Genomic DNA, 24384 nt, shown 5'->3' with positions numbered 1-24384 from the left:
AGATTATTCTACAAGTCAATCCATTTATTTCTTTGAATAAAGCATAGAATTATCCCTCCATTATTTTAAAACAATTCTCTAAAATAATCATAAGATAATTATTTACTTATTTAAATCATTGAACTAGTTCCCATTGACTTTTAGATAAAATCATTTGCATTATTTCACTACAAATCAATGTTACTAATAATTCCAAGAAGCGTCTCCCATTAGTCAAATAATAAAAATAATACTTATCAACTTTCAAATAATTAGTTTACAATTTCCTTAAAACACTTCAAGGACAATCATTTATTTAATTCCACTTATTAATGTCTCTTTTCTTTTAATTTTCCCTCATTTAAAAATCCATTTACTTAAATTGACTAATAATTAATTACACTTCTTCTTCTATTAACTAATCTTAATTAAATTAAATTAAATTAGATTAGTTAATAAATCATATAAAACTAATGAATAAAAATAAGATTCTATTTTAATTCGAACCCAAACCCAAATCAATTTCCAAATCTTGATTATAAATGTCTTAAATCTATATTGGTTTAGTTTTTAATTCATTCCATGCTTTGATAGATTATTTTTGTGAAGTTTAAGCACAAAGAACTCCTAGTTATGGAAAATGGAGGAATGACTATCATTGAATAAAATAGTCCCAGTATGGAGGCCATATCTCCCTAATGAACTGTTGGATCAGGCCAAATTTGAAATATGTTGGAGAGGGCCAAGTTGTGCCAAATCTGACAGGAGTGATCGAATAAATTTGTTCTAGATAAAAAGTTATGAATGTTTGAGTTCAGGTCTATGTAAGGGGCAACAACAGTGCAGTTTGTGATGAATTTCCTTCATAAATAAAACTAGGGTTTCCTAATGTTTCTTTGCAACAAAATAAAAATTAACATACATATCTAATTCCAATTTCAAGATTGAAGATTTGTTCATGGAGTATATTCAGAAACATATAACAGACATGATGAAGACAAGAAGAGAAAGAGTGCAAATGGAATATGTGAAAATCACGAGTGCACCTGGATACTGATGCTAATTTGCTAGACCTCAGAAGTCCATAGAAAAATCCCTTCCTTCTCCAACATTCACCATTCCTCCAAGAATCAAACCAACTGAAACCCCCAAGTGACTAGAAGTGCTTGTAGAAGCATATGAGCATGTAGAAGCATATGAGCTTCTTGAATGCATGTAAGCTTGTCCAAACACACTAGGAGAGCCTCTATTTAAAGGCCTCTAAGATGCATCTAGAATGTTTCTAGAAGGAGCTAGGAGATAAGCATGACAACTAAGCACATAACTTCCATGATAAGAAGATAAAGATGACGAGTTGTCTAAAATGTTGTAGACAACATGTGCTCAAATAATGTGCGAACTCCTAAGTGTAGACAACATGTGCATAATTAGATAAATATTAAAATAATGTAGATTAATTAATTTAATATTAATTAATTTTTATATCTCATGCACTCACTTTAATAAATCCACTTGTTTTATCTTGATATATTTATATTTTAATCACATGCACACCTCATGCAATCTAGAATATTTAATAATTTTAATATCTTTTCCACTTTTAAATTCATTTTTGAAACTTAATTGCTAAAATATATAATAATATTATTTAGCATTTATTAAAAAAGAAATCTAAATATATTATTATTAAAATAAATATTGTCACGTTCCAAATTTAAACTTATAACTTTTATCTTTAAATTTATATATTTTATTTAATTAATTTCCCAATTAATTAAATAAAATAAATATCATATTAATTTTCCATTAAATTATACCATTAATTAAATCTTTTAATTAGGCTTAATTAATAGAAGAATACACCAAAGATTCATAAAATAAAATAGGAAAACTCATCATAGCAAAACACATACAAAATCAAACCGAAAGGGTTAATATCATGAATTACGTCATCAGACATATTCAGAGGGTACTCAACTCAGATAATTATCCTAATTTTCAATTAGGACAAATGGCTTAAAGGGTTGGGATTTGGACTTGAGAATTTATCTCCCCTCTCTTACCATTGAGATAATGCGATAGGGTATGCTCATCTTGGCAATTTAGGGAAGTCGATACCTGATACCTAAAACCTGCATAAAATCCACGCTTGTACAAGCACAATATATACTAAGCTAAATAGGCAATGGCAGGAAGTGGTGCATCGTGTAGATCCCGACTGGTAGGTGACTATGACTCCCTTCCTTAACCACATCAGAAATGCCATACAGAAAGAAAACAAACACGCACACCATACACATGCAAGTATGGGGTAAGTATCCATAAGAAAACACATACAGAATAAACCATCTATCTAATCATCATCAATAACTGAAATCACTTGAACTATAAAGTACCAAGTAATCTCATCATATGATAAACTGAATTTGAAACAATATCTGATAATCTCAAAATAATGTTACTAATAATCATCATCCATACATGAAATATAGAATACCAAATGATCTCATCATATGTTACTAATTATCATCATCATAGAAGTGTCCTAAAAGAGTTTGGCAATGATAGCAAAAATGTGACCTAGGGGCAGGCACTACATATTCAAGGTCCAAATGTCCTATTCAAACTTTTCATTAAGTGTAGTGAATCCATTCAACCATTCATTCATCCAAGCTTTAACTTATCTAATCAGAAAGTTACTTGTAAATCAACATGCAAGCATAACACATAAGAAATCAACACATGAGACAGTGATTTACATGGAAATCCAATTTGGGAAAAACCACTAGTAACATGCTACTTTGAAGTGATGCCCTATGAAAGGCCTACCCAATTAAAGGCTTACAACACATTGTCAAATGTGACCTTGTTAGAGGATTTAACCACCCTTTTAGAAGTGGGCCTGGTTAGAGGACTTTAGAACATTCACTTGGAATGCCACCCTATTAAAGAATTTACAAATGGTTGTTAGGCCAACCTAAGTCCATAGGATTTTTAGATCTAATAAAATTTCTAGAGAGTATTAGAAAATCTTGACCTGACTACAACATACAATTTATCTTGTAGATCTCAGACCACTTCTCAACTCATACCCTTGCCTGGCCTTTAATCTCTACAACTCTTGACAGCTTGTCCTCCTTTCAAGCTTGGTCCTCTTGAGTCTCCATGTTCAATGTACCAGTGCAATCATCTCTTCATGACCACTCATAGAAGAAAAGCCTCTATGCTCTTCCTTCTCCTAGATGTCTCCTCCTTGACACCCTTCTTACCACTTTGTAGATTTGGCTCTTCAGCAACAACATTATTAGTAGCTCTTTGCTTCTTGGTCTATGACTCCTTAAATAGAAGTCTTAGAGTACCTTTTCTTGCTCGATTCTTCAATTCTTTTGATTTTAATTTGCATGGATTAGGTAGGATTCATTGCATCTAAAACATATTTTGTTTTCTCTAGAAACTTCTTGAATAATCCTTTAAAATTTGCCCAAAAATGGCTTACATAGGATTCTATGCCACCAACTCATCATCCTTATCTTCCAACTTATTCACAAAATTCAATGTAACCACTATGTTAGCTTAGATTTGGAAAATCTTCATCTTTTGAAATAATGCAGCTGCTCGACACACACTATTTTACTCAGCATCAATTGCATTTTTCCTGATGCTCGACACCTAAAGATCACTCGACACCAACTAAATTTTTTATGATGCTTGACACCTAATCTTTACTCAGCATATGAAGATCACTCGGCACACACTAGAATTGTCTATTACTTAGCTTCTACTAAAATTTTGGTTGGCTTCAACTAACTTGCTTAACAACTACTTATGATCTTAGTTTAAGCTTTGTAGTCAACCTTGTTACAACTTCTTCCTCCAATATTTCTAAGTGTGACCAACCTTTGAGTATGTCATCAATACATTACTTAATCATTGTCTTAACTGATCCTTGCACTTCATTACAACATCATAACTCAACCTTTCCTTTAGGTGCTCTTGTTACATCTTATTGATCAAATCCTCTTCATCAATCAACTAAGTGATAGTACTTGGATCTTATAAGAAAATATCATCCCTAAAAATAGCAAGTTTGACATCAATGACAAAAAAAATATTGAAAATATTCTTTTACAACAATCTCCCCTTTTGATCTTCAACAACAATGAGCTTTTCAATCAAATTTCCAACAATCTCCCTCTTTGGCATTGATGGCAAACCAAACTGATCGACCATCAGACTAAACTATTCAACCAAATTCTAGCTAGGTTAGAATAGTGAGTCAAATTCCAAAAAGTAAATTGTAACATCACATCTTATTCTACTATTCTAATTGGTTTATTTAATTTTCTCCCTCTTTGCTACTATATCCTTGTTCTTGGTCTTTCTCCCTCAGTATTGCTCAACTTCTATTGTTCTGATCAACATCTTACAACTTCTCCTTCTATCTTTTTTGATTAGTTTTAAATATCTTCTCCCTCTTTTTTGATTCTTTATCTTCAACAGTTGTTGGTCAGTTGTCTACTTCTCCCTCTTTGATAATAATGCTAAAGACATATTAGCATCTTTAATATGCAAGTGTAGCTTCTATAGGTTTATTCAATGTCTCTCTCTATCACCTTGCTTGTGACTGATTTGAAATTTCAGCACTTATACTACTTTATGCATGGATCCCAAAGTAAACATCCTCTAAATCAATGTATAAAATTTTCAACATTTAGCTTATTTGATGCAGGGTATACTTGCTTTTTGGTTCAAGTAGCCTTAGCTAGGGGTATCACCCCTAACTTTCCTCTAAGATACTCAAAAGCATCTTTAGGTAGTTCTCTTGTAAAGATATCAACAATCTCTTCCTTTGAGCTAACATATTCCATCTTCACTTGTTTGTCTTCCACCAGCTCTCTTACATAGTGATACTTGATTGCAATATGCTTAGTTTTAGCATGCATTACTGGATTCTTTGATATATTGATAACACTTGTATTATCATAATAAAGTATCATAGGTTCAATTACCTCTTCCTTCATACCTTGCAACAAATGTTTGATCCATACAATAATTGTGTAGTTTATAGCAGTTGCCACATATTTAGCTTCAACAGTAGACTATGAGGTGCAACTTTGCTTTTTGTTGGTCCAAGTAATCAACATTTTTCCTAAGAAAAGTGCTCCTCCACTGGTGCTTTTTCTATCATTAATGTTACCTCCCCAATCTACATTAGTGTAGGCTTTCAATTCAAACTTCTCATTCCTCTTGTAGTATAAAACAAAGTCATCAATTCCTTTCAAGTATCTCAATATTCTCTTCACTGCCATTAAGTGATTTTCTCTTGGATTTGTAAAAAATCTTGCTTCTATTCCAATAGCTAATGCAATGTTTGGTCTAATATGTACAACATATTGTAGCTTTCCAATCATTGACTATACAATGTTTGATTTACTTTAGTAGACTCATCATTCTTGGATATTTTATGGCTTGTTGCCATTGGTGTACTGACTAGTTTTGAGTCTTCTAGCCCAAATGTTTTGAGTACTTCCTTGATGTATTTGGTTTGGGTCACAAATATGCCATGCTTCAACTAATGTACTTGTAATCCAACAAAGAATTTGATTTCTCCAAACATTGACATCTCAAATTCATGCTTCATTTGATCAACAAAATCTTTGCATAAAACATACTTTTCTCCAAATATTATATCATCAAATTTTTTTTTTGATATGAAAATGTCTCTACCTTCATCAGCTTTGATGTACAAGTTGTTGTTGTCATCTATTCTTTCAAATCCTATCCTCACAAGATATTTGTGCAACTTCTCATACCATGCTCTAAGTGCTTGCTTCAATCCATAAAGTTCTTTGTATAGCTTGCAAACCATGTCCTTGTCTTCTCATCAACAAATCCCTCTAGTTGTTCTATGTAAATTTCCTCTTCTAGTATACCATTCAGAAAGGTAAACTTCACATCCATTTGGTAGACTTTGAAACCTTTATATGCAACATATGCAAGTAATGTTCTTACTCATTCCATTCTTGCAACAGGGGCAAATGTCTCTCCATAATCTAGTCCTTCTTCTTGTGCATAACCTTTGCAAACTAGTTTGGCTTTGTTTCTTGTTATCTCACCATTCTGATCAAGTTTGTTACTAAACACCCATTTTGTATCAATCACATTCTTATCAGTTGGTTTAGGAACTAGAGACCATGTTTCTTTTTTCTCAATCTGATCTATCTCTTCTTCCATGGCTTTATAATAGTCATCATCTTGTAGTGCATCTTTCACTATTTTGGGTTCAACCTTGCTCAATAGACATGATTAAATTCTGAGCCTATTCCTTGTCATTGGTCTGGCATCCTTATCACCAACGATTTGATCTATAGGGTGATGTTTTCTCATATACTTGGCTAATCTGGGTTTAGTCTTTCTTTCCATTTTTGATCCTTCAGCTTCAGAGTCATTTCATTCTTCTTCATCTTGCATTTCATAATTCCTTTCTTGCATACTATTTTCAAAATCAGAATGTGCATTTTCTGCATTCTATAGCTCATCTTCTAAATGCAACTTGGAATTCATAGGCTGAGACTCAGTAGATACTAAAGTTTTTTGTTGACTCCCAACTTGATTTGTAGCATTGTCTTCAACTGTCATTCCTTCATAGAAGTATAGAAAAGATCTATAATCTTCTGTTTGTTTTGACTCATCAACTTGAACTTCTGCATGCTCATCAAAATTTACATTTGTACTCTCCACAACTTGTTAATGCTAACATTCAAACACTTATATACCTTACTTCTAGTGGAGTATCCAAGAAATATGCCTTCATCACTTTTTGCATCAAACTTTCCATTTCTAGTATCTTTTAGAATATAACATTTACAACCAAATACTTTGAAATGTTTAACATTAAGTGAATGACCATACCATAATTCAAAAGGTGTTGCATTTGTACCTTTCTTGACTTGAACTCTATTTAGTGTGTAGATTACAGTACTTACAGCTTCTCTCTAGTACTTTAGTACAATATTTTTCTCCATCATCAAGGTTCTAGCATAGTCAATCACTGACCTATTCCTCCTTTCAACAATACCATTCTGTGGTGGAGTTCTTGGTGCTGATGTTTTCCTTTTAATACCTTTGTAGAATATTTCAAACTCTCTTGATGTGAACTCACCTCCTCTATTTGACCTTAGACATTTTAGGTTCTTTCCTATTTCCTTCTCAAATCTGGCCAAATACCACTTGAATATTTGGAATGCATTATATTTTTTCTTTAAGAACATAGTAGTCATCATCTTGGAGTAGTCATTTACAAATAGCATTATGTATTTGTCTCCTAGGTAGCTTTGCACTTCTATTGGGCCACATAAGTCTTTATGGACTAACTCTAGTACTTCATTGGAAGTGTATGTTTTTCTTTTGAAACTAGAATTAGTCATGTTCCCTAGTTTTCATTGTTTACACATTGTGTTTTCAAGTTTCCTCAACTTGGGTAACCCTCTGACCTTCTTTTTCTTGCTAATACTAATTAGATTATCAAAGTTAACATGACATAACCTTTTATGCCACAACCACACATCATCAAGTCCAAAAACAAGACATGTTACATCTTCCATATCTAGGTAAAATAGATTACTCCTTGTTTGTTCACCTTTTCCTATCATCTTTCCATTAGTGTCATAGATCTTGGTAGTTTTGGTTCCAAATTCAACTTTGCAACCTACATTGCCTAACTATGATACACTCAACAAGTTGTAGTTTAATTCTTCAACATAGTATGCATTATCACATGAAATTTTCTTTGTAAGTTTTATAGAGCCTTTTCCTTTGATTTGACATGGGGCATCATTACCAAATCTAACACTATTTCCATCATATTGAGTAAAGGTAATGAACTTACGTTTATCTCCTATCATGTGATGTGAGCATCCACTATCTATGATCCACTTATCATTCTTATTTACAAAGGTAACCAATGTTGTTGCTTCATCTTTGTCTTTATCTAATTCATCCTTCATGGCTACATAGACTACTTGATCATCATTCTCATCAGAGTCTTCTACAACAATGTAGCATCTCTTGCCTTTCTCTTTGTAATCTTTGCTACAATCTTCTCTTTTGTTCCTATACTTGTTTCTTTCTTTTTAGTTCTTCTTTTGTGGACATCTTGTAGCTCTATAACCTACTTCATTGCAATTGAAACATATGATAGAGAGCTTATCTTTGAATTTGCCTTTACCTCTATGGAATCTCCTAGCCAGTAGTGCTTCTAACTATTCCACATCTTCCTCATGTATGCTGCTATCACTAGATGGATGTTTTCCTTTTCCTCTTTTCTTACTTGATGTGTCTTCCTTAGTGTCTTTTATTATCACCTTGGCCTTGAAAGTAGATTCAAGGTTCTTAGGTTTGTAGTTGTCAAAATTATATAGCTCAAATGTAGTAAGTCTTCCAACTATTCCTTCAAAGGTTAGTGTTTTCCCTTGTACACACCTCAACTCTTGGATGGTTGAAACTCTAATAGCATAGATAGGGAGCAGAGTTCTCAAGTATTTATTGATTGCAATTTCTTCTTCTAATTGACCACCTAGACTTCTTATTGCACTTACCACTTCTTTCATTCTTGCAGCATACTAGGCAACATTTTCACTTCCTCCATTTTCATGTCATCAAAATTTCCTCTTAGGCTTTCTCTTTTTTCTCTTTGAACATTCTGATCTCCTCCATAGATTTTTGATAAGATTTTCCACATCTTGAATGCAGTGTCACAATCATTGATGCCATCATATTATGCATAGTTGAGTGTAGAGGCAATCTCCAACATTGCTTGGTTATGCTCCTCCTTTTTATTCAAATCATCTACAGTAAGAGGTCTTGCTGGAGTTACATGTTCTATTCCAATTGAGATTTGTGCGTAGTCACCTATTGATCCAAGGTGGAATTTCATCAGACTCTACCATGCAGCAAAGTTTTCTTTGTTGAGCTTGGAAACTTGTCTCTTGGACATCTTGATCTTTCTGCTTCTAGTACCTTGAAACTAAATCAATAGATGGCTGTAATACCAATTTTTAGAATTTCTTTAGAATAACTGAGAGGGGGTGGGGTGGTGGGGGTGAATTAGTTATTCAAGGTCCAAATGTCCTATTCAAACTTTTCACTAAGTGTAGTGAACCCATTCAACCATTCATTCATCCAAGCTTTAACTTATCAAATTAGCAAGTTACTTGTAAATCAAAATGCAAGCATAAAACATAAGAAATCAACACACGCAGTGATTTATGTGGAAACCCAATTTGGAAAAAACCACTAGTAACATGTTACTCAATTATCACTCTTCTAAAGTGATGCTGTGTGAAAGGCTTGCCCTGTTAAAAGCTTACAACACACTGTCAAATGTGACCTTGTTAGAGGATTTAACCACCCTGTTAGAAGTGGGCCTGGTTAGAGGTCTTTAGAACATTCACTTGCAATGCCACCCTATTAAAGGATTTACAAGTGGCTGTTAGGCCAACCTAAGTCCATAGGATTTTTAGATCTAATACAATTGCTAGAGAGTATTAGAAAATATTGACCTAACTAGAACATACAACTTATCTTACAAATCTCAAATCACTTCTCAGCTCATACGCTTGCCTGGCCTTCAATCTCTGCAACTTTTGATAGCTTGTCCTCCTTTCAAGCTCAGTCCTCTTGAGTCTCCATTGTCAATGTATCAGTAATCATCTCTTCATAACCACTTGTAGAAGTAGAGCCTCTATGCTCTTCCTTCTCCTAGATGTCTCCTCCTTGACACCCTTCTAACCACTTTGCAAATTTGGCTGTTCAACAACAATAGTATCAACAGCTCTTTGCTTCTTGGTCTATGACTCTTTAAATAGAAGTCTTGGAGTACCTTTTCCTGCTAAGTTCTTCAATTCTTTTGATTTCAATTCACATGGATTAGGTAGGATTCATTGCATCTAACTCATATTCTATTTTGTCTAGAAAATTCTTGAAAATAGCTTACATAGGATTCTGTGCCACCAACTCATCATCCTTATCTTCCAACTCATTCACAAAATTCAATGCAACCACTATGTCAGCTTAGATTTGGAAAATCTTCATCTTTCGAAATAATGCAGTAGTTCGACACTATTGAAATACTGGTGCTTGCCATACACTATGTTACTCAACATCAACTATGTTTTTCCTGATGCTCGAAACCTAAAGATCACTCGGCACCAACTAAATTTTTTCTAATGCTTGGCACCTGATCTTTACTCAGCACATGAAGATCACTCAACATACATTAGAATTGTCTTTTACTCAGCTTCTACTAAAAATTTGGTCAGCTTCAACTAACTTGCTCGACACCTACTTATGATCTTAATTTAAGCTTTGTAGTCAACCTTGTTACAACTTCTTCCTCCAATGTTTCTAAGTGTGACCAACCTCTGTATCTTTGAGTATGTTATTAATACATTACTTAACCATTGTCTTAATTGATCCTTACACTTCATTACAACATCATAACTCAACCTTTCCCTTAGGTTCTCTTTTTACATCTTGTTGATTAAATCCTCTTTATCAATCAACTAAGTGATAGTATTTGGATCTTATAAGAAAATATCATCCCTACAAATAGTAGGTTTGACATCAATGAAAAAACAATGATTAAAACATTCTTTTACAACAATATCCCATTTTGATCTTCAACAACAATGAGCTTTTCAATTAGATTTCCAACAAATTTGAGGATATTTGACCATACAAAGGTTGATGTGTTAAATTTAGTAATGATATTCCATGATGTTTATTGGGTTGAAGGACTTAACTATAATCTATTGAGTGTTTCACAACTGAAGAAATTAGGATACAAAGTTGAATTCCATCACAGGAAGGCCAAGATATACGATGGTGATGATAAGCTAATTGGAAGTGGTGATTAGACAAGAGGTAACTTGTTCTATCTAGATTTATCTAATGAGAAATGTTTGTTTGCACAACAACACAATGTTTGGTTATGGAACAAGAGGTTATGTCATGAAAAATTTAACAATTTGGTGAACATTAGTAAAATGAAGAAAGTAAGAGGATTTCCAAAAATAAAGAAACCCGACAATGCTATGTGTAAATAATGGCAATTGGGAAAAATGACCAAATCTAGTTTTAAGAGAAAAACATATACATCAACAAATATTTTGGAATTGGTTGATACTGACCTATGTGGACCTATTGATGTTCAAAGCTATTGTGGATATAATTAAGTACTTCATTCAGTTTGTTGATGACTATTCTAGAATGATAACTGTGATGTTTCTTAAAGCTAAATCTGACGATTTTCAGTTATTTAAGTGGTATTTAGCTACAGTTCAAAAAGAAATAGGGAAGAATCTAAAATATCTGAGATTTGAAAGAGGTGGTGAATTTATTTCTAACGATTTTGATACATTCTACAATGATGAAGGAATCAAAAGATAGATGTTAGCACCAAGGTCCCCTCCTTAGAATGGGATAGCTGAAAGGAGAAACATATCAATAATGGACTATGCAAGAACATTGATGATGTGTGATGTCCCTAGTTTTAGACTAGGTTTTAATACGAGTTAAATAATAATATTGTATTAATTTAATATATTTATAAATATATGATATTAAATCATCTAATACATTTTTCTGGTATATTCAAATATAATGATAATATATTAGCATTTACTAATGAAAATATATCCTTATTCACTAATATAATAATATTACAATATATATCTACCAATATAAGAATGAATAGTGACAACATTATTATGTTATCTAAATGGCATATATCATCCATAAGCCCAACAATACACTATAAATATGGAAATTTAAATAATCAATAAATGTTATACATGTATATAATATAAAATAATGTATATTATTAAATATATGTTAATAAATCACTATTAAACCTTAACCATAACAACTAGCTTAATAATTATTTGAAGGGATGCAACCATCCATGATCATTTGCTAGTAATAAAATATATAAATAGGAGAACAAATGATAGACTAAGGGATATCAGATATGAATTATTATGAAGACTTATAAAATAAGAAGTTAAATAAGAAAATTCCCTAAATGGAACATTACACGATGGAGAATAATGTATCAAATAAGTATTGGAGAGAAGCTATTAGTACTTCTGTCTATACCCTAAATAGAGTACAACTCAAGCAAGGTACAAATGCTACACCTTTTGAACTATGCTATGGATATGCTCCTAATGTGACATATTTCAAAATCTTTGGAAGTAAATGTTATATATTCAAAGATAATAGGAATGGAAAAATTGATGAAAAGAGTGTGAAGGTATATTCCTAGGGTATTCCAACAAGATTAAATCTTAAAAGTGTTCAAACTCTAACACTAACAAAGTTGTGGAAAGTGAAAATGTAAAAGTTGATGAGTTTGCAGAAAGAAGTGACCTTACATGTAATGAAGAACATGAAGATTAAAGTACATTAATCTATGTGGATGATGGTACTCCCAAAAGTCCAAATGAACAAGTAAACCAAGTTGTAATTTTCTAGTAGACAAGAAATGACAAAGTGCAACAATAGATTGCCGAGCAACAGATAGTGGGTGTCGAGCAATAGACTGAAGATGCCAAGTCATTGACACAAAATGCTGATCATCAAAGAGAAAATGTCAAGCATGCAGAATCTAGACCATAAATTTAACAAGAAAGAGCAAATGAGCTTGAGATTATTTTTCAAGATGAACTTGTTAAAAAATAGAGAAGGAAATCACTTGCACTAGCCAAATTTGTAAGAAGACATCACAAACCTAAAAATATATTTGGTGATGCTGAATCAAGTGTTATGAAAAGAAAAAGACTCAAAGATGATACATGCTTACTTTGTGAATTTGAGCCCAAATTAGTGAAGAAGGCTCTAGACAATGAAGACTAGATTTAGACAATGAATGCAAAAATTGAATAGATTGAGAAGAACAACACTTGGACCTTAGTGCCAAGACCTAAAGAATTCTTTTTTTATTGGAACAAAATGGATTTTCAAGAAGAAACTCAATGGAGATGGTGTTGTTACAAGGAACAAGGAAAGAGTGGTATACAAAGGATATGCTCAAGAAGAAGGAGTTGATTATGGAAAATTTTTTTCTCTTGTGGAAAGACTTGAAGGAGTCAAAACTCTACTTGTATATTCAACCTACAAGAATTTGAAGGTATATTAGATGGATGTCAAATCTATATTTCTAAATGGTATACTTGAGGAATAAGTGTACATTGAACAAAGATCTTTATGTATTGAAACAAGCCCCAAGAGCATGGTATGAACAATTGCATATTTTTTTGGTGAAGATTGGTTTAGAAAGGATAAATGATAACAATAATCTATTGATAAGTAGGAGATAATTTCCACAACAAGTCAAATTGTGATATTGCTCTCAGGATTTAATTGTGTGATTTTTGAGTCAAACTCATTGACACATGTTTAATGAGTAGCAATACAACATGAATCCATCTCTCATGACAACAAATAGAACACTTAGCACTCATTGGATCTAGGTGATCCTCACAGGGGTGAAACATCGAGACTTCCTGGGAGGTCACCCATCCTAGTACTACTCCAGCCTAAGCATGCTTAACTGCAGAGTTTCCTCTATGGTTAAACCAAAAGTTTGAAACCCCATTTGCAAAACCTTCACCAAATGTTGTTCCCTATGGAAAGTTCATTAGAAAGACCCTTAAACTCATCAATTGATAAGTAGGAGATGATTTCCACAACAAGTCAAATTGTGATATTGCTATTAGGATTTAACTGTGTGGTTTTTGAGTCAAACTCATTGACCCATGTTTCATGAGTAGTGATTCAACATGAATCCATATCTCATGAAAATAAATAGAACACTTATCACTCATTGGATGTAGGTGATGCTCATAAGGGTGAAGCACTGGGACTTCCTGAAAGGTCACCCATCCTAGTACTACTCCAGCTTGAGTTCACTTAACTACAGAGTTTCCTCCACAGTTAAACCCAAAGCTTGAAACCACATTTTCAAAACCTTCACTAAGTGTTGTGCCTTATGAACCATTCATTAGAAAGTACCTTAAGCTCATCAATTGCTAAGTAGGTGATAATTTCCACAACAAGTTAAATTGTGATATTGCTATCAGGATTTAATTGTGTGATTTTTGAGTCAAACTCATTGACCCATGTTTCATGAGCAGTGATTCAACATGAATCCATCTCTCATGATAATAAATGGAACACTTAACACTCATTGATTCTATGTGATGCTCATAGGGGTTAAGCACCGGGACTTCCCGGGAGGTCACCCATCCTAGTACTACTCTAGCTTGAGTGCACTTGAAGAATAATCTATATTTGAAGAATGGTAAGAACAATTAAGTACTACTATTTGAAATCTTTGTTGATGAAATTATATTTGGAGGTAAAGAAATACTATACAAATTGTTTGTTAATGAAATGAAGAAAGAATTTGAAATGTCTATGTTTGGTGAAATAAAATTGTTTGTGGGATTGCAAGTGTGTCAAATGAAGTTTGGTATCTCCATTACTCAGTCCAAATACATCAAGGAGATAATAAAGAATTTTGGAATGGAAGAACCAAGACCAATGAGCACACCTACGTCTATAGGACATAAGTTTCATAAAATTGATGAATCTACCAATGTGAACTAGGCATTATATAGTTCAACAATTCAAAAATTGCAATATGTTGTCCTTAGTAGACCTGAAATTGCATTAATTGTTGGGATATTCCTTATATTTTTAGAAAATCCTGAAGAAAATTGCATTATGATACTGAAAAGGATATTGAGATATATGAGAGGTACATAAGATTATGGATTGTATTATATGAGAAGTGAAAGGTTTGAACTAAAGGTATTCATTGACTTCAGTTAGGTAGGAAATATTGATGATAGAAAAAATACTAGTGGAGGTGCATTCTTTTAAGAAAGAGATTGGTGTCATGGACAAGTAAGAAACATAATTGTATTTCCCAATCAATAGCTGAGGCCAAGTATGTGGTAGCTATAGTAAACTGTTCAAACATTATGTAGATCAAGCAATTGTTGAAAGGGATGGAAGAAGAAACTATAGATCCAGTGGTTATTCATTTTGATAACACAAGTGCTATCAAAATTTCAAAGAATCTAGTGATGCAAACTACACACAAAACACATTTCTATCAAGTATCACTACTTAAGCGAACTAGTTCAAGACAAAGAAATGAAGTTAAAATATGTGCACACCAAAGAACAAATTGCTAACATATTCACCAAAGCCCTACATAAAGATGCCCTTGAATATCTTAGAGATAAATCAGGGGCGATTCCTCTAGAAAAAGAAACTTAAGGATAAAAGGTGCATTACATCAAATGTACTAATTACAATATCCTACACATTGATGCAAAATAGTTCTACTTTGGGAGATTCCCAAGGTAGATATTCAAGTACAACACAATAGGTCAGTCATAGACAAATGATTTATTTCAATTAGACTTGCAAATATCTACAAAATCTAGATGTATTGAAGTGATTGAAGCCAAGAAAGCTAAGTGTCTTTGGCATTATTGCCAAAGAGGGAGAGATGTACCCAAGAGGGAGATATATACCCAAGAGAAATAATAGAGGTTGTTTCTGACCTTGCAGAGATGAGAATCAAAAGTGAAATATTTTGTATTGCATGTAAAAAAAGAGGGAAATTTAATTCTTGCATAGATATGAGATGTTGTCATCAATGAAAAAGAGGGAGATTGTTGGAAGCTTATAATTGGAACAATTTTTGTTTTTTCTTTGATGTCAAATCTACAGATGAGACATGTTCCTATTTGATCTAAATGTCATAACTATTTGATTAATAAAGAGGATTTGAGAAGTTAATCATAAAAATAGAACCCAAGAGGAAAGGTTGAGTTATGAGAAGGAAGCTATAATGGAAATTTGATTAGTTAGACTTTAATAAGAAAAAGTGATTGTTTATATCAGGAATATAAAGCTTAACTAAGAAATAGAGTAAAAGATTAAGGTATGTTGAGTGATACTAGTGTCAACTGAGCCACATTAAGTGTCAAGCAAATTTAGTGTTGCCCAAGAATCAATATTGATTGAGAAATTTAGTTGATGCCAAGACAAAAGTTCTATAGCGATCGAGTGATTAAGTGATGACCAAGTGTTAGAACTTAGTAATTATCAAGTAACAATATTTTGAATGAGTTTGAGGAATCAAGATTTCTAGCCAACTCAGATGATTTCTTGGGATATGGAAAGCATGTTGAAGATAAGATTGATGAGTTTGATCATTTAATTCAAGGAGAGGATTATGTATAATACCAATGATCAAATTTGATAGATGAGAAGTATCTAGAAAAGAAGGAAGGTGAACATATACAATGAGCTTGATGAACCATATCGTAAACCCTAAGATCAATGTTGATCATGGAATACAACAAAGAAAGAATTACCTATTTAAGGAGGTATGGAGTCAAACTTCATACAGAGAGAGGTACATACTTATACAAACAAATAAAGGGTGAACAAAGGAAAGCAAGGTGAATGCAAAAGTGTGTGATAGTAAATCAAAAGAAGAACTGCTTGCATAGATATTGCTGCAGTTAATGAGTGAATCTGAGTAGAAGGATTAAGTTTGATAAGAAGAAGATTGACTGCTTGAAGGATTGCCAAGAAAATAAAGGGCAAATATGAAAATGGGGAACTTATCAGTGAAACAACACATGAACTAAATAATTATTTGAAACTATAAAAGTGAGTTGTAATCATATAGATAAAAACCCTACCATTTTATTTCTAATCATTATGAACACTTTGTATTGAGCTCCTGATTAAAGGACTTAACAATATATGTAAATCTTTTAGCAAGGTGACATTCTAAATGGAATGATCAAAGTCCTCTTACAAGATCACTCCTAACAGAGTGATTAAATCCTCTAACCATTTCACATTTAATAGTATGTATTGTAACCTTTAACAGGTTTGGCTCCTAATAGAGCTCACTTAAAAAGAGTGAAAAAGTGGTGACATCTTGCTGGTGATTTTTCCCAAATTGGTTTTCCACATAAAATCCTATTGTCAAACATGTGTTGAATTTTTTATGATGTTTTACATTTACATGTTTATTGAACAAGTCTATTATAATATGACAACGAATTACTATCAATTTTGTTTATCAGTATACAGTAGAGATAGAGCTACAATAAGATAAGAAGAATAGTGAATGTTGAATGTTTGATTGTTGAAATAGTACTTATGGACCTTACATAACTAATTCACCCCCCAGTTATTTTTAACATTTCTAATAATTCCTCCTTAATATGGTATGTTATTGTCAAGAAAGTGGAGTTCTACCATGGGTGGAATTTTGTAGTGTGATTTATCCATTACTACTTTCTATATTGATGATAAGGCTATTATAGTGAATAGAGAGCCCAGTGTTACCAATATGATTGAAGAAAACATAAATAATGATGCTACATGTTTTTCAAACACTGATGTAAATGCTTTTAGGGCTGAGATGATTGTTCTAGAGAAAGAGAATGCACCTACATGAATATTACAAGAAATTGAGAGGTGTTCAAAAGATGGTGACCAATGGACTATGTATTTTGATGGGACTAATTCAAAAGAGGGGGCTAGTGCTAGAGTGGTGTTTATTTCACTAGAGAAACATACTTTTAGGTATTCCTTCACTAAATTTTTTACATGTACAAATATTTTTTTTGAATATGAAGTATTGGTTTTGGGTCTTAAGTTGACTACTGAACATGGTATAAAGAATTTATATGTGATAGGTGATTTAGAGTTGATTGTATCACAAATTAGAAAATCTTATGCATCAAACAATAAGAGGTTGAAGCAATAAAGGAATGTTGTTTGGGATGAAATTGAAACTTTTGATGCATTTTATATAACATGGATGGATAGAAATAACAACAAGATGACATCTCTATTAGAAAATGTGGTAATTAAACCACATGATATTAATTTTTTTGGAGCTTTAAAAGTAGAGATGAAAGTTAGGACATCCATCCTTGATAACATAGAAAATTGATAAGTTTTTGAAGATTATTTTGATATCTTGAAGTTTCTTAAATGTGAAGACAAGTTCCATGGGCATTAACTAGATTGTATTTCTTTTCTCGAAGCAATAGATGGAAAGGATACAATTTTTAGAAAGGGGATCATACAACTCAAGATAAATAAAGTATCAAAAGGACTGGTGGTGTTAAACTTTGTGTTTGATAATCAAGGAATATTTAAGTCAAATGTCAAGGAAAATAAACCAATGGAGTTGGAGGAGGTAAATCTTGGAACTACTGAATCTCCTAAAAAGGTGTAAGTAGGTAAGAAGTTATCCCCTGATATAAGAACATCCTTAATTGAGTTGCTGAGAGAATTTAGACATATTTTTGATTGGTCATATAATGACTTAAAACCGTATAGAGTGGATCTTTTCAAACATGTGATTCCTTTAAAGGAAAATGTTAAGCATTTTAGACAAAAGAAAAGACCTATCAATCCTATATTAGCCCCCAAAATGTAAGAGGTGTTGATGAAACTTAGAGATAGGGGGATATAAAATGCATTAGATATTTCACATGGGTCTTAAAATTTATTCCTATAAGAAAGAAAAATGGAGACATCGAGCTTTGTGTAGATTTTGGAAATTTCAACGTTGCATCTTTGAAGGGTAACTACAAGCTGCCAAAAATGGAAGCCATGTTGCAACAAGTAACTGGTTTTGAACAAATGTTTATGATTGATGGTTTCTTAAGTTATTACCATGTGCTAGTAGATGAAGTTAAGCAATATAAGACTTTCTTTACAAGACCTTCAGGTAAATATGTGTATATGAGAATTCCTTTTGGGCTTATAAAGTTTAGGGCAACTTTTCAAAGCTATGGATGTAGCCTTTGTTGATTTCATAGATGAATTCATTGTAGTATATTAGGATGACTTGACTGCTTACTCCAAAAATGTAGAGGATCATTGTAAACATCTAGAGAAGATTTTTGTGAAATATCTAGATTATGGGGTTTCCCTTAACCCAAGGAAGTGTGCATTTGGGTAATTGAGGGTAAAATTATAGGTCACAGTGTCTAAGGAAGGGATAAGAATATACTCAGAAAGGGTCACTACTGTAGAGAAGGTTCCTAAACCAAAGAGTGTAAAGGGAATTTAGTTATTCTTTGGTCAAGTAAATTTATTAAGGTGATTCATCACTAATTTTTTTGAGATTGGTAGACCAATTTCCAAAATGCTCAAGAAAGAAGTAGAAATCAAGTGGGAAGGGGAACCTTTAGTTTCATTTCAAAACATAAAAGAAGTACTTAAGAATGCACCAGTATTGAGAACCCTTGATTATTATAAGTTTATGCATATTTTTTCTTTTTCTTAATTCCATACCATTGGAACCATATTACTCTAGAAGAATGAAGAAGATTTTGAACATTTTATTTCTTTTTTTAGTAAATCCCTTCAAGCCGCAGAACTGAAATATGATATAAATGAAAAAAAGCCTTGGCTTTGGTCAAGGAAATTAAATCTATCAGATTCTATTTGATAGGAGCCACATTCAGAGCCTTTTTTCCAAATGTTGTTGTTAAAGACATATTTTCTCAACAAGAGGTGTTAGGAAGAAGGTGTAGATCAATAAATATAATTCAAGAATTCTATGTAGATATCCATATGAGGAAATTGGTGAGAGGTCAGGGTTTGGCAAAACTGAGGGCATAGTCAAACTTATATGCAAATCAAATAAATATTGTAGATGATGACCATTGCCCATACATTTGTGATATGGATTATTATGATTGGTGTAAGGATATCATCCACTATTTGTAGCACATGAATGCTCCATATACAATGAGTGATAATAAGAAGAGATCACTTAAACTCCAAGCTATCAAGTACATTATTATTGATGGAAAACTATGGTGGAGAAAATTTGAAGGGGTATTGTTGAAGTGTGTTGAAAAGGAGGAATCAATCAAGATTTTGAATGAGATGAATAGTGGAGTATGTGGAGGTCACTACATCACCAATACAACAACCCACAAGGTGACAAGAATTGGTTTTTGGTGGCCAACTTTATTTAGAGATGCTCATGAATTACTAAAAGGACATGGCATTTGCAAAAGGTTTTCTAGTAAGTTAAAATTCTCTTGAAACATGCCATTAAGACTAGTGGGGGTGCAAGCCCATTTCTAGTAATGGGGCATTGATTTTATAGGAGAGATTACTAACAAGCCAAGTGATGACCATTCATGGATCCTAGTTGCTACTAATTATTTCACAAAATGGGTGGAGACCATCTGAACTAGGAGGTCAACCAATAAGGTTTTGAATGATTTCCTTTTAAATAATATCATCACTAGATTTGGACATCCAGAGAAAATTGTAACATATAATGCCATGCATTTTAGATCTGATGAATATATTCAATTCTGTGAGAAATATGGCATAACCAAATCTGCCTCCTCCTCATATCACCCCTAAGGAAATGGATAAGAAGAGTCCACAAAAAAAAATATTGAAGATCATTAAGAGGATCCTAGATGAAAATAAGAAGGCTAGGGATTCCAAGTTACCACTTGCAGTGTGGGTAGAAAGGGTGATCATAAAGAAGGAAATTAGACTAGCACATTTTGATTTGGTATATGGAATTCATGCTAGATTTCCACAAAACCCTAATTGGGATGTATAAACTCATCCAAAAATATGATGATGACATTGATGATGATACGAAAGATAGACTATATGATCTTATTGCATTAGATGAGAACAGAAGAGAGGCAACCATCAAAAACTCACAATTACAATTGCAAATGAAGCATCTATATGAAAAAATATCCATTAGCAAAAAAATTGAAGAAGATGATATAATTCCATTATGGAATACAAGATTGGAAGATAAAAAGAAACATGGGGAATTTGACCCTATATGGCTTGGTCCTTATTTGATTGACTCAAAATGAGGAGAGGATTCATATATTCTAGAAAGGAACTATCTTGTGATACTCTTGAACTACTAGTTCATGAATAGTTCTTGAAGAAATAATTTGGCTAAGAAGTATTGTTTTCCATGAACATTAACATAGGGTCGTACATTTTGTAAATTCTATATATAAGTGTGTTCTTTTCTTTTTGGGATTTTCTTTATTTCTAGTTTTTTTTTCTTGTCTTGTTGTATAGCGTTGCCTAGTGCTCTCTAAGTGTGTGAAGTTTATGGTTCACTTCTCCCATAAATTTTGAGCCCTTTCATGAACATGGATTGTTCATCATCCCCAAATAGAGCTACTTTTAGCCATCTTTCCAAGGATAATTTTTCCTCAAATTTTGTTATTTGTGATGAAATTAGTAATTTTGTAGCCCTTCTTTGTTTCTATTCAAAGATATTAAGAAGGAAATCCTAGAAGAAATATGAAGCCTTTCCCTTTGTTATAAATTTGAGTTGCTTTTGTAAAAAAATTAATAAAAGGATTTATCTTATCGTGAGAGGGGGCTTTTTTGTTTGATTACCCAGTGAATCAATTTGGGACCTTAGTTTTTTGATGAATTATTTCTCCATTAGTCTTATATGTTTTACCCCCATGTGAGTGTTAGTTTCCCTTAAGTAAATATCTCTTAAGAGGTGAGACTTGTGATACCTTTGTAAAATTTGATGAAATGTGTGCGAGCCCAGTTATTTTTTCCTTCAATGCATTACCATTCTCCACTTGGCATATTATTATTGGCCGAAGGCATACCCCATTGAGTAAAAGAACCCAAAATAGATACTACCTAAGACCGATAGATCTAGATAGATCTATGGTGTTCACTTTCTTGCTTCATCAACATGTAAGGTGTTTACCTCTTGTGAGAATGTGATGATGTGGTACATGTCCTTTGGGGCTAGCTAGAGTGTTAGAAGTGGATTTACCCCATCTTGTTCTAGAGCCATCAAATGTAAAAGGGTTAATGGCTATCACTTTATCAAATTTTTGGAGGTGCAAGAGGTTTAGTTAATGTGAGAAACTAATGAGATGACACATATTTTTGGTGGGCTTGGTTATAGGGAAATGTTTCCTAATTTTTAATAATTTGATCAGGAGGAGATTAATAGTTGTTGCATTCTCAATATAAAAACTTGCAAGGTTTTTAAGTATTACAATAATGCAATGATGTGACATGTATCCCAAAGTTTTATAGGGGCCTACAAATAACAAGTTATTTACAGTTGGTATTATTTGGTTCATTTGACTGCCTTGTCATTACATGAAGGATGATTTGGAATGAAGATTAAAACAAGGTTGTTTGGTCATACCTCAATTGAAAGATCATATTTTAAGTTGTCCATGAAGCTTTATACCCATTGTCTACAATGAATTATAGATAATTTATTTCAAATTTGTGTGATTTTAATTGAGGGTAAAATCGATGCTAGTATCATACTTTTTGTAAAAGGGCGATCAATTTCTTGTTCTAATGTGAGAGAGAAGAGACATTCCATCATATGGTCCTTTGTCATCCATATGAGAGGGTTTTCTAAGTAAAGAATCCCACAACCATTCCCCTCTTCCATTTCTACCTTGATCCCTCTCCTTATAATTAGAGTTCATTAACATATTGGTCAACCAATGTATAAGTTTGAGGAAACTACAATACATGTTTGAAGTGTTAGGAAATTGCAAGGAAGCTAGGATTAATCTGTGACAGATGTTACAAATATTGGAAGCTAAAGGGTGGTAAGTAATTTTCCATATTTGATTTTTTTTTAAAATTTTGCAAGAGGAAATTTAAGAAAATCATCTGTGTGTGAGATATCCTATATTCCAAAATGCCTTGTTGAAAGGAATTCATTGTAAAAAAAAACTATCAGGAGAGAAGTGTACAAGGTGATTTTTTAGAATAGTTAGACATGTTGACTAATGATTTCACTAAAGGAAAAGTGCTAATCCATAGATCCCCAAGGAAAAACATAGGTGAAGGCTTATATTATAAGGGAAATTTACTCAGAGACACACACACAACTAGAAATGGTTTTGAGATTTCCAAAAAGTGGTTTTGTCAGAGGAATATAGATACCCCTCATAGTAATATATGGAACTTTGATTTAGGAAAATTGGTTGTCATAGGGGTTTTATGGATGCTAATATTTTAACCTTACTCATCAAAAGATACAATCTAGTTCTTATTGGTAATTGTGAGAATTTTCCTTAAGGAAAAATCACCCAAGATCAAGAAACTCAAGCACAAGCAGAAGAGTAGACCAAAAGAGTATGATTAGAATAATGATATGGTATTCAATTCAATGTGAAAGTACACTAGGAATGCATGTATATAAAGGCCTCTAGAATGCTTCTAGAATGCCTAGAAGTTAGCAACATGATAAGTCATACAACCAGGTACATGTCCACTAGGTGTGGATTATCCTCCATTAAGCACATGAGTAAGTGTGAAGATGAGAGGATAAGCCTACAAAGGTGTAGCATGAAAATTTATGTTGTAGACACCATGTGCTAAAATAGAAGCATGAATAACTACGTTTTTTACATGACAACTTAGTTAATAATGCAAACTCCAGTGTTGTAGACACCATGTGCTAAATTAAAGTTTCTTACTCCAGTATTGTCAACATGACCATTCATAAGAGAATGCAAACTCTTAAGTGTATTACCTAAGAAATAATAAAATAATGCATTGACCTAAGTAAAATTAAGTAAAGTGTAGTAAGTAAATACTTATTTACACCAACACCCCCCTTTAAGTGTAACTTAGGGAAATACACTTAAGCTTACGAACACTAGGATGAAATGCAAGATGGTTCACAACTACTAGGCCATGTTAGGTACCCATGTACATAATAAAATGCAATCTCTCATAAACTAGAGAAAGAGGAAAAAACTCATGGGAAAAACCCTCCCCCAAAAAGAGAGATGAAAAATCAAGATGCATGGATGGATGAAGTAATCAAGAGCCCCCCATTACGACATACATCAAGTATATACAAAAGATAAGTATGAGAAGAAAAAAAACCCCATAAGAGGAAAAAGTCACCCCATAAATGGGGAGAAGAGAGACAAGGTAGTCCCCCCCTAATGTAGAGTGCCGATCACTGATAGAAGCTCTGATGTAGAAGATGATCAATGATTACTAAATAATGTTCCTCCACTTTGGAAGAAACAATATTATAGCTAAATATGAGATGCTTCCCCTATGTGTAGAAAGAATCTCGAAGATCAATGATGCCTCAGAAACCTACTCAATTGTCCCTATGTCGATACTGACTGTCACCCCTTCTAATGCTGCTAAAAAAGAAAAATGTTAGATCTAGCAAGGATGGGTGTAGAACCTGTCCCAAAGAACCAACTATCTCCTCAAATGATAAAGAGACCTCCTGCAATTGTTGTACAT

Source organism: Cupressus sempervirens, chromosome 11 (assembly GCF_028749045.1).
Source record: "Cupressus sempervirens isolate cs-2001-9-10 chromosome 11, ASM2874904v1, whole genome shotgun sequence".
NCBI lineage: Eukaryota > Viridiplantae > Streptophyta > Pinopsida > Cupressales > Cupressaceae > Cupressus > Cupressus sempervirens.
Note: the sequence above shows the minus strand (reverse complement) of the source record.